Source organism: Heterocephalus glaber, unplaced genomic scaffold, assembly GCF_053883595.1.
Source record: "Heterocephalus glaber isolate CG9 unplaced genomic scaffold, H.glaber_assembly_v1.0 deba00001564, whole genome shotgun sequence".
In the NCBI taxonomy this organism is placed as follows: Eukaryota; Metazoa; Chordata; class Mammalia; order Rodentia; family Bathyergidae; genus Heterocephalus; species Heterocephalus glaber.
In genome coordinates, this window is record NW_028258351.1 from 2,835,658 (window position 1) to 2,847,763 (window position 12,106).

Genomic DNA, 12,106 nt, shown 5'->3' on the forward strand with positions numbered 1-12,106 from the left:
GTTCAAACTCTAGTCACCAGAGAGATGCAAATCAAAACTACATTCAGATTCCATCTCACCCCAATCAAAAATGGCTATCATAAGGGCCGGTGATTTAGCTCAGTGTTTCTGCCACCTGCCTTGCAAGCACAAGGTCCCAAGTTTGAACCCCGGCACCCCACCAAAAAAAATGGCTATTATCAAGAATACAAAAAAAAGATCTAGTGTGGTGGCACACACCTGTAATCCCAGCACTTGGGAAGTTGAGGCAGGAGGACTGCTGCAAGTTCAAGGCCAGCCTGTGCTACATAGTGAGTTCAAGGACAGCCTGAACCACATAGCAAGATCCTGCCTGAAGGAAAAAAAAATACAAAAAGCAATTAAGGACTAGTGAGGATGGAGGGGAAAAGGTACCCTTCTACACTGTTGGTGAGAATGTAAAACAGTACAGCCATTATGGAAATCAAAATAGAAAGTCCTCAAAAAACTAAAAATAGAGAAGAGAGCTACTATTTGATCCAGCTATACCACTCCTCAGAATATGCCCTAAAGAATTAAATTCAGCACACTGGAGACATCTGCAAACCCATGTTTACTGCAGCACAATTCACAATAGCTAAACTATAGAAACAGCCTGGATGCCCACCAAGAGGTGAATGAATAAAGAAAATGGGGTATAGATACACAATGGAATATTATTCAGCCACTGAGAAGAATTAAATCTTGTCATTTGTTAAAAAAAAAAATAGATGAAACTGGCGACCACTGCGTTAAGTGAAAAGAGCCAGACTGAGAGAGTCAAATGTTACGTATCTTCTCTCATGTGAGAAAACTAAGGGAAAGAAGAGAGGAGCACAAGGAAGTGAAGAGGAAGGGAGTGAAGGAAATATGACATGAAGATAGACAGGTGACTATTAGGGCGGAGGAAAGGATGAAGAACGTGTGGAAGGAGAAAGGAGAAATAATGAGAGAGGAATGATTAAAATAGGTTATACGTGTGTACAAATATGCCAAAATATAGCAGTGCTTCTTTATTTGATGGAAAAAATGAAGACAGAAGCCATCCAGCAAAAAAATCACACACATCTTGGTCCATAGCAAAACTTCATACTATAAAATATTCTGATTCTTCTTTTCATGAAACTGATAAACATAGATACTTATAGAAGGATCCTCTCAACAGAATCATAACCTTGCCTAAAGCATTAAACCATTAATCAAACTATTAATACAGAAATATCCCAATATAATTTTCCCAAGATAATATAATCTTCACTCGCCACTAACCTAAGCAGGGTAAACCTCTAATTATGTATTAACAACTTCACAAAATTAATAAAAGCAAAGGACTTTATTATAAAACACCTCAGAAGCCATTAAATTATTATAAATAACACTTGAAAAGAAACAGCTCAGGTTTATGTCATCATTCGGAAGTATTTTATTTTGATTACTGTTTTTGCCACATTGCCAACTTCAATTATATATGTGTATAAAAGGCAAATGAAACCACTTAACTTATCCTAGTCAAGAAATGCTTTTAAATAAAACATGAACGCAGCACACATAAAAATGGACACAAAGTCAATCAAATCCATTCCTCTTTAATGCAGTTACCACACAATGATCCCATCACCATAAAATCAAATTAATCAATACACCAACAGAAATATGGCTCATCAGATATTATACACTACCACGGTGAACATGAAAATATTCCTTTTAAAAGCACACTGGGTTTAAACAGGAAAAGTCAATGTGATGCTAACTTTAGCTCCCGAGGTCATTATGGAAAAGGAAAAACATTACAGCTAAGGTAGAACACCAATGGAAAAGGATAAAAATGATAAATCTATGACACTGACTACTAGAGTCTTTTAAAAACAATACAGTGTAACCTAAAAATAAGTACACCAATTGAACTATTTATCAGAGACAAGGTCTTAGTGACAAAAGCCAGATTCATGTTGACAAAAGGGATAGTATTATATTTCAGAAATCCTGTTGCTTGAAACATATACTTTTAAAATTTACATGGGTTGGGGATTTAGCTCAGTGGTTCTACCACCTGCCTCGAAAGTGTAAGATCCCAAGTTTAATCCCTGGTACCAAAAAAAAAAAAAAAAAAAAGAACAGAAAATTTACATAGCAACATACTTTTATTTTAAAACTATCTCTTTCCTATCTTGGAATTTTTTAATCAAGTTAAAAATTTCAGAATATATCAATAAGTGAGAAGTTATGGTTCAAAAAGAACAGAACTTTTCATGTTAAACATTTGAGGTTTTATTTAATTTTTTAAAAGCTACCATTTCTGTGATTCTTCCTTCATAAATATCTTTGTTCAAGTGTTTTCTATGCATTTATATAGAAAAATTAACTTCTGCAATTCCACAACCTATAATCCATTTCTATATGCTGGGTCTCATTCTGTCTCCCAGGTTAGCTCTCAACTCCAAGGCCCAAGCAATGAGACCCTGTCTCAGCCTCTGTGTAGCTGGGATTACCAACACGTACCTCCATGCCCAACTGTTTTTTTAGTTCTAGGGATCAGATTCAGGACTTTGGCCATGCTTGGTAGGTATTCTACCACTGAGCTACTTCCCCAGCCCATGATTTCCTTATTTTTTTTTTATTAAGTCATAAAAAAGTAATGAAGAGCATGAACAAAAAAATTAAACTACGTTGAAAACATAAGGCTTCATGTGCTTTTTAGATAAATACTTTAAAGTTTTTCTATAATCCTATACCTCAATATGATAAATGTATTTAATCAAAAATATTTAGATAACAGGTTCTATTTTTCAAATGACTACAAATCTGTCAACAAATACTAGATATGCAACAGTCTTAGTCAATGTTGAGGAGTAATAAATGTGGGTTACCATGTAGATGAATTAATTAGGAATAAAAAATCAACATATAACACTAAAGGTTTACATATTTAAATCCAAATTAGAAAAAGAACATAGGTATCTATCCACATCAGCTAACACACACACACACACACACACACACACACACACACGCACAAATCATAGTTAACCAAAAACTCTGCTAACACTTCATTAAAACAATACAAGCCTGTACTATATTCGTTTAAACACAAAGCTAAGATGAAAAGAACAGGAATTTACTAATATTCAGGTTCTAAATAAAATATAACAGTTCTCAAACTCTTTAATGAAATTCAAAGGGAAGCAATACTCTCAAATTCATTCCTGGAAGCAAGCATTATCTTGATTCCAAAACCAGAGAAGGATCCAACCAAAAACAGAACTACAGGCCAATCTCCCTAATGAACACAGACCCAAAAATCCTCAATAAGATACTGGCAAACAGAATGCAGCAAATCATCAAGAAAGTTATACACCATAACCAAACAGGATTCATCCCAGGGATGCAAGGATGGCTCAACATACACAAATCATTAAATATAATACACTATATTAATAGAGCCAAGAACAAAAACCATATGATCATCTCCAAAGTCACAGAAAAGGTATTTAACAAAGTCCGACACCGATTCATGATAAAAAAAAACTCTACAGGAAATTTGAATAGATGGTCTATCTCAATCAAATAAAAGTCATCGATGACAAATGAACAGCCAACATCATAAAATGGGCAAAAAAATGAAAGCTTCCACTCCAAAATCAGGAACAAGACAAGGACAACTGTCACCACTTCCACGGTCACCACTCTTGCTCAATACAATTCTGGAAACATTATCCAGGACAAAGACAAAACAAAGAAAATAAATTAGACAATTAAACAAGACAAATAAAAGGAATAAGGATAGAAAAAGAAGTTAAATTATCATTATTTGTGGATGACATGATAATCTACATAGAAAACCCCAGAAATTCCACCAAAAGACTTCTAGACTTCATAACCAAATTCAGTAGCATAACTGGATACAAAGCCAACACTCAAAAATCAATAGTCTTGCACCAAGGATTTAGCTCAGTGGTGCCACCACCTGCCTCACAATCACAAGATCCTGAGTTTGATCCCCAGTACCAAAAAATATCAATAGTCTTCCTGTACAGGAGTAACAAACTCACCAAGAGAGGAATTAGGAAAATAACACCTTTCACAGTAGCATCCAAAAAAATGAAATACCTAGGACTCAATCTAATGAATGAAGTAAAGACCTCTACATTGAAAACTACAGTACTCTTTCAGAAAGAGATTGAAGGACTGGGGATTTAGCTCAGTGGTTTCACCACCTGCTGCGCAAGCGCAAGGACGCGAGTTCAATCCCCGGTACCAAAAAAAGAAAAGAAAAGGAAGGAAGGAAGGAAGGAATAAAGAAAAAAAATGGAAAGATATCCTTTGCTCTTGGGGAGGAAAAACCAATACAGTGAAAATTTCCATACTTCCAAAATTGTTATACAGATTTAACGCAATTCTGGGCAATATTCCAACAGCATATCTCACACAAAAAGAAAAAACAATCCTAAAATTCATTTGAAACCAGAAGAAACCTAGACTAGCAAAGGCAATTCTAGGCAACAAAGGCAAGGTAGAGGTCATCACATTCCTGACTTTAAATTATACTACACAGTTACTGTGATAAAAACAGCATGATAGCGACAAAAAAAAAAAAAAAACCAGACCCGAGAATCGATGGAACAGACTAGAAGATGCAGAAACAACTCCAAACATACTCAGCCACTTTATCTTTGACAAAGGAGCCAAACACCTTCACTGAAAGAAAGATAACTTCATTCATAAATGGTACTGAAAAAATTGGGTTTCAACTTGCCAAAGATTAAAACTAGATCCATGTCTCTTACCATGCACTAAATTAAAATTGAAATGGATCAACTAAACAGTAAAACAGAAACACTAAATCTTTGGAAGACAGATTAGGCAAAATTTGAAGACACTGTTGTATGCAAAGACTTTATGAAAAAAACCCAATTGCAAAGAATCAACAACTAAGATCTCATTTTATTAAAAAGCTTTTGCACAGCAAGAGAAACCACCAACAAAGTGAAAAGACAACCCACAAACTTTTTACCAGCTGTTTCACTGACAAAGAACTACTATCTAGAATATATAAAGAACTCCAAAAAAATCAGACTCCCTAAATTTATTTATTTTTTTAAAAATTCTTTTATTGGTACATTTTAGGTATACAATACATTTACATTTCTTATTGGGAACTTGTACCTTTACATGATGCACGTTGGTTCTTATTTTTTCTCCATTCCCAGCCCTCCCTTCACTCCCTCCACCCCTTTCCCTATTTACAAAGACTTTGTTTCCATTTTTTTCATTTCTCATAATTTTTCCTTTCCATTCTTTCCTTTCCCATGCCCCTCCCACTTTCTCTACCCCTTTGGACCTTTTCTTCCTATTTCGCATTATCAATTATTCATTCTAATCATTGTTACATTTTAGATATACAATATAATGACATTCATCATTGGAAATTTGCACCTTTACATAATCTCTCTCGGTTCTTATTTTTCCCCCTTCCCCTACCCTCCCTTCAACCCCTCCATCCCTCCCTATTTACAAAGACTTTGTTTCCATTTTTCCAGTTTCTCATATAATTCCATTCCCTTCTTTCCTTTCCCCACCCCTCCCACTTCCCCTTCCCCTTTGCCCCTTTTCTTCCTATTTCACATTATTTATTATACCTTTTAGTCCTTATTTACACTTTCAGTTTCTCACACTAGAGAAACTATTCGGTATTTATACATGTGTGTCCTATTTAGTTCACGTAGTATCACCTCAATGTGCATCCATTTAGCTATGAATGTCTCTAATTTCTCATTTTTTTATGGCTGAGTAAGTACTCCATTTCATTAAAAAGCCCACATTTTCTTTATCCAGTCTCCAGTCAATGGGCATTTGGGCTGTTTCCAAGTTTTAGCTATTACAAATTGTGCTGCTATGAACATGGGTGCACATATATCACTGTGGTATGATTCTTTTAATTCTTTTGGGAAGATACCCAGCAGGGGAATAGCTGGGTCAAATGGGACTGCCAGTCCTAGTTCTTTGAGGTATCTCCATACTGATTTCCACAGTGCTTGCACCAGTCTACACTCCCACCAGCAGTGGAGCAGGGTTCCTCTTTCCCCACAGCCCCGGCAGCATTTGTTATTGGTTGATTTCATGATAGCAGCCATTCTTTCTGGACTGAGGTGGAATCTCAGTGTTGTTTTCATCTGCATCTCTCGAATGACCAGTGATGTTGAGCATTTTTTCATGTATTTATTTGCTATTTCTACTTCTTTGTCTGAGAAATGTCTGTTCATTTCAGATGCCCATTTTCAGATTGGCAGGCTCCCTAAATTTAAAGACCCAGACCAAAAATAGGCATCTGAAATGAATAGACATTTCTCAGATGAAGTAGAAGCAATAAATATAAGAAAAAATGTTCAACATCACTGATCATCCAGGAGATTCAAAAAACGCTGAGATTCCATCTCACTCCAGAAAGAAAGGCTATTATCAAGAAATCAACCAATAACAAATGATGGAAGGGCTGTAGGGAAAAAGAACCCTTCTCCACTGCTGGTGGGAGTGTAGACTTGTGCATCCTCTGTGGAAATCAGTGTGGAGATTCCTCAAAAACTTAAAACTAGAGGTTCTATTTGACCCAGCTACTCCTCTTCTAGGTATCTTCCCAAAAGAATTAAAAGCACTGTACCACAGTGATGTATGTACACCCATGTTTATAGTGGCACAGTTTGTAATAGCTAAATCTTGGAAACAACCCAAATGCTCATCAACTGATGAACAGATAAAGAAGATGTGTGTTTTTTTATGCAACGGAATATTACTCTGCCATAAAGAAAAATAAACTTTAGACATTTCTAGGTAAATGGATGCACCTTGAGACCATACTTTAAATGAAATAAATCAATCACATATGTATAAATACCGCATTGTTTCCCTGGTGTGAGAAACTGAAAGTGTAAATAAGGACCAAAATGTATGATAGATATTGTGAAACAGGAAGAAAATGTTCAAATAGGTAGGGGAACTGGGGAGGGGAGCAAGGAAAGGAAGGAATGGAAAGGAAAAAAGATGAGAAAAGAAGGAAAAAATGGAAACAAAGCTTTTCTAAGTAAGGAGGGGAAGGGGGGGTAGGTGAGTGGGAAAAAAATATGAATCAAGATATATCATGTATAGGTATAAATTCCCTATGATGAATGTGATCATTATGTACACCTAAAATGCACCAATAAACTTAATTATAAATAAATAAATTATAAGTCAAATTTAAAAATCCAGAATTTCAATCAATTTCTATTTTAATTACAACAAAATCCACTCTTTTTTTGTTTTTGTTTTTGATTTAGTGTTTTTTGTTTTGTTTTTTTCTTTTTGAGACAGGGTATCATTATAAAGCCCAGGCTGGCCTAAAACTCCCAGAGATCCTCCTGCCTTGTCCACCCATTGAAAGTTCACTCTTTCTCAAAGGGTCAAATGATCTTAGTACAAGACTTAAGACATGAGTAGCTGCCAAACGTAGTATTTTATCAGGATGCTAACGTTTATCTAGTGGAAGATTTTCTCAAAGGATATCCAATATTAAAGATTAATACTTAAAGATGCATAGTTTCTAAGCATTTTGTTCTGAATGCATAGGTACATATTTTACATAAAAACTATTTAATAAATGCTGCTCTATTCTTATCTTAGTATAGAAATTGGTTTTAGATTGTATTTCTTATAGTAAAGATCACAAAATACCAGATTTTAAAAAATTCCTTTCAGAAATATATTTGAAAACTGAATACTATGATACAGAAGAAAACAATGTTTATGAGTTCATGGGAGTGAGGAGTAAAACAGGACATCTCTTGCCCAAAGTATGTTACAAACAAGATTAAAATGAGAGCCGGGGATTTAGCTCAGTGGTTCCGCTCCCTGCCTTGCAAGTGTGAGGACCCGAGTTCGATCACCAGTTCCAAAAAAAGAGAAAAAAGATTAAAATGAAATCATGAAACAATTTCCTTGTTTATACTCTCTTCTGAATGTTTCTAAACTTGTATTTAAAATACAACTGTTTTGCCCAGCACACAGGAGGTGTGCCACTCCCAGCACCTAGGAGGAAGCTTCCAGGCTGAAGTACCACCCCCTGCCCCAGTGCACTGGAGGTGACCTGCATAGGTGCCAGCAACAACCACCCCATCAAAATGAGAAGACACGTAAACAAGTCTCAAAACCAGACTTCCAGATCACCTAAAGCAACCCCAAAGGGAAACAAGATGGAACACTCTTGATACTTAACCACGTGGATTCCCTGAACTGGCAACAAAAGAGGATGTGGAAAAAATAAAATCAGAAATAATTTCTCAGATAACAGCAGAGATTGTGCCCATAGTCCAAGATATGATTAATAAATCTAGAGAAGACACAGATAAAAAAAAAACAGAGGAACATGATGGAATCCCAACATAGGAAGCAAATGGAATCCATAAAACAGATACAAACAGATTTCCAGGAGATTAAAAACTCCATTGAAAGCTTAGGCACCAGAACGAGCCAATGTGAGGTCAGAATTTCAAACACAGAAGATAAGACTGCAATTAGTGACCAGGAAAAGAAAAATTGCTTTAAAATAGCAAGGGACCACGAGAAATCAATCCAGCAGCTACTAGACGATGCAAAGAAGAATAACATAAGACTGACTGGAATCAATGAAGAAATAGGAGACTGTGCAGATGACATAAAAAAACTGTTCACAGAAGTGATGGCAGAAAACTTCCCAAGCGGGGGGGAAAAAGAACTTGACATTCAGATAAGGGAGGCATATAGGACTCCAACTAGCCTTGATCAAAAAAAAAATCTACACATAGGCATATAATTGTTAAGATTCCAGAAACCCAACCGAAGAACAAAATTCTACAAGCAGAGAAAAGAAACAAATCACATACAAAGGAAAGCCCATCAGAATCACATGAGACTTCTCAATACAAAGGCTAGAAGAGCTTGGAGTGACGTATTTCAAGCCCTAAAGGAAAATGACTTCCAACCCAGACTGATGTACCCTGCAAAACTATCTTTCAAAATTGATGGTGAAGTGGGATGCTTTCATGACAAAGAGCACCTTAGGAACTTCTTGAATACCAAACCAGCACTCCAAAAAATTTTAGACAATATCCTAGGAAAAGACAACAAAGATCACAACCTCAGGAAGCCCAGCAGAATTAACCCATTGGGAGCGACAAGAAATTAAACGCAAAGAGGGAGAATCCAACAAAAAGAAAAAGTCATGACAATGATAAGTCAATACGTATCTGTACTGGCTATTTATTATCTTCTTATGTCTACTTTTTAACTGGGTTGTCTATTAATGAGCTGTAAGAGTTCTTTATATATTCTGGTCATAGGTTATATGTATTATAAATATGGTCTGTTTAAGGACTACTTTTCATTTTCTTAATGATGTCATTTAAAGTTCTAAATTTTGATGGAATCTCATTTATCAATTTCTTTCTTTTATACACATTTTGTGTATCCTAGGAAATTCTTGCCTACCCTAAATATATGAACATTTTCCCTTATAATTTCTTCTTAAAGTTTTATAGTTTTAAAAAAATAAAATAAAAAGTTTTATAGTTTTAGTCTTTCATATTTAGGTTCATAGATCCTTTCAAGTTATTTTTATGTATGGAAATAAAGGGTTGAGGTTAATTTTTTACATACGGATACCAGGTGTTCTAGTACCATTTGTTGAAAACACTATCTTTTCCTCTGCTCTTGAGTTGAGTTTATGTTCTATAAAATGTTAATGTTAAATAATCTTTCAAAACTCAGTGGACCATATATGTGTGGTTCTATTTCTACATTATCTGTTTTATTCCATTCATCTATATGTCTTTCCTTACACCAACACTGCCTTGATTACTGTAGCTTTAGAAGAAGTCTTAAAATTAGGTACTAAACGTCTTCCAACACTATTTTTGTTTTTGTTTTTGTTTTTAACTTTTCTAGGTCCTTTGTACTCCTACATAACTTGTAAATTTCAATATCCAATTCTTCATTTATAGCAAGTATACACAGACCTGAATTTTTATATATACCTTGTGTTTTCTAATCCTGCTAAATTCAAGTACAAGTTCTAGGGGCTCCTAGAGATTTCTTGTATTTTCTCTGTAGATGATCATTTCATCTACATATAAAGATTTTGCTTCTGTCGTGCCAATCCTATCCTAGTTGTGTCATTTTATTGCCACACTATTTTGGTTTGGGCCTAGGTTTCAAAGTTTAATGGACAGATGAAGAGTAGGCATATCTGCCCTTGTTCCCCACCTTAGGGAGAAAGCATTGCATCTTCTCCATTCATATAAGGCATTGTTGCTGGAAGTATGGAGTACATGGCTTGTCTGTTGAGAAGGTTCTGTTCTACTTCTAGTCTCCTGATACCTTTTACCATGAACAGCTGTAGAATTTAGTCCAATACTTTTTCTGCAACTAGTGACAGGATCATATGGCTTTTTCCTTTCCTCTGTTAAAATGTTACTTATAGGGGTGGACCTTCCAATGCTGAACCAACACTGCCATCCCTATAATAAAACCACTTTCTACATACTGCCAGATCTGACTTCTAATAGTTTGTTTTGCTAAACAAATTTTTCTTTTTTTGGTACTGGGGATCGAACTCAGGAACTTGTACTTGGCGAGGCAGGCGGCTGAACCACTGAGCTAAATCCCCAGCCCGTTAAACAAAATTTTATCTATGTTCATACTTTTTTTCTTCTATTATCTTTATCCAGTTTTAGTATTAGCACAATGCTGACTTCCTAAAACGAAGGGAGAAGTGTTCCTTCTTTCTTTTGCTTTAAATGTTTGATATAATTTATCATTTAAAATGTGTATGAGCCTATTGTTGTCATATAGGTAGGTTTTCAAGCTAGGAATATACTTTCTTTAATAGGTGCTATTCAAATTTTATATTGTCTACAGAGTCAGTTTCATTAATTTGTCTTCCAAGGTACTTCTTAGAAGTTATCAAATTTATTTCAAGAAAGATTTTTATAATATGCTTTCTATATCCTTTTAAATTCTGTAAAATCTGTGGTAATGTTCTCTAAATTTTGATATTGTAATTTTTAAAATGTATAATTGATATTGTGTAATAGGAAGAAAAGGTCTAAAGGAGTAGAGGAAGTGGGAGGGGTAGGGGAAAGGAAAGAAGGGAAAAGAAAAAATACGAGAAAAGAAAAAAAAATGGAAACAAAGTCTTTGCAAATAGGGAAGGGTGGAGGAGGTGAAGGGAGGGCAGGGGAAGGGGAAAAGAAATAAGAACCAAGATACATCATGTAAAGATACAAGATCCCAATGATGAATGTAACTGTATTTTATACCTAAAATGTACCAATAAACTTAATGGAAAAAAAAACAAAAAGCAAAAAAACAACATGTATGCCATAGGTTTGCTACTACTGTATTAGACATTTTGTCATTGTTAGCTTCATTGTTTCTTTCCAGGGTATCCTTGAGAATTTTTTGGAGTGCTGGTTTGGTGGTCATAAATTTCTTTAGGTGATCTTTATCAACATCAAGATCTTGTTTCTCCATCAAATTTGAGAAATAGTTTTGTAGGATATTTCGGCCTGGGTTAGAACTTGTTTTCTTTTAGGGCTTGAAAATTTTCATTCAAAATTCTACTGACCTTATGGTCTGTGCTTGAAAGGCAGGCGCCGGAACCACTGAGCTAAATCCCCAGCCCCGAGAAGTCTGCTTTAATTCTTATTGTATTTTCTTCATAAGTGGTGTGTTGCTTTTCTTTAACTATTTATAAAATTCTGTTCTTGTGCTGGACTTCCAGGATTTTGACTATGATATGTCGTGCAGAGATCCTTTTTCTGATCATGGGTATCTGGGGTTCTATATGACTCAGTTACATGTATGTTAAATTCTTTTACCTTATTTGTAAAGTTTTTGCCTATTATTTCAATAAAGAAGTCTTTTAATGCCAAAAAGAATAGTAAAATAAAATACAACTGTTTTATCTGATGATAAAGGATTTTATTACAAGGTATTACTATGTGTTTTCTGATAAACTACTATAAAATTTCATGTATTATTTTTATATTCATAAATTGTTATACAATTTGATATTAGCCACTAAATTATGTCACTTGCAGCC

General features: G+C 35.0%; 1 protein-coding gene across 15 annotated transcripts in view; it reads right to left on the reverse strand.

The window, feature by feature from the left end:
• The window catches only part of Bcas3 (BCAS3 microtubule associated cell migration factor), a 583,853-nt gene that overhangs the window by 416,889 nt on the left and 154,858 nt on the right, over positions 1–12,106 (reverse strand). The window lies entirely within an intron of this gene.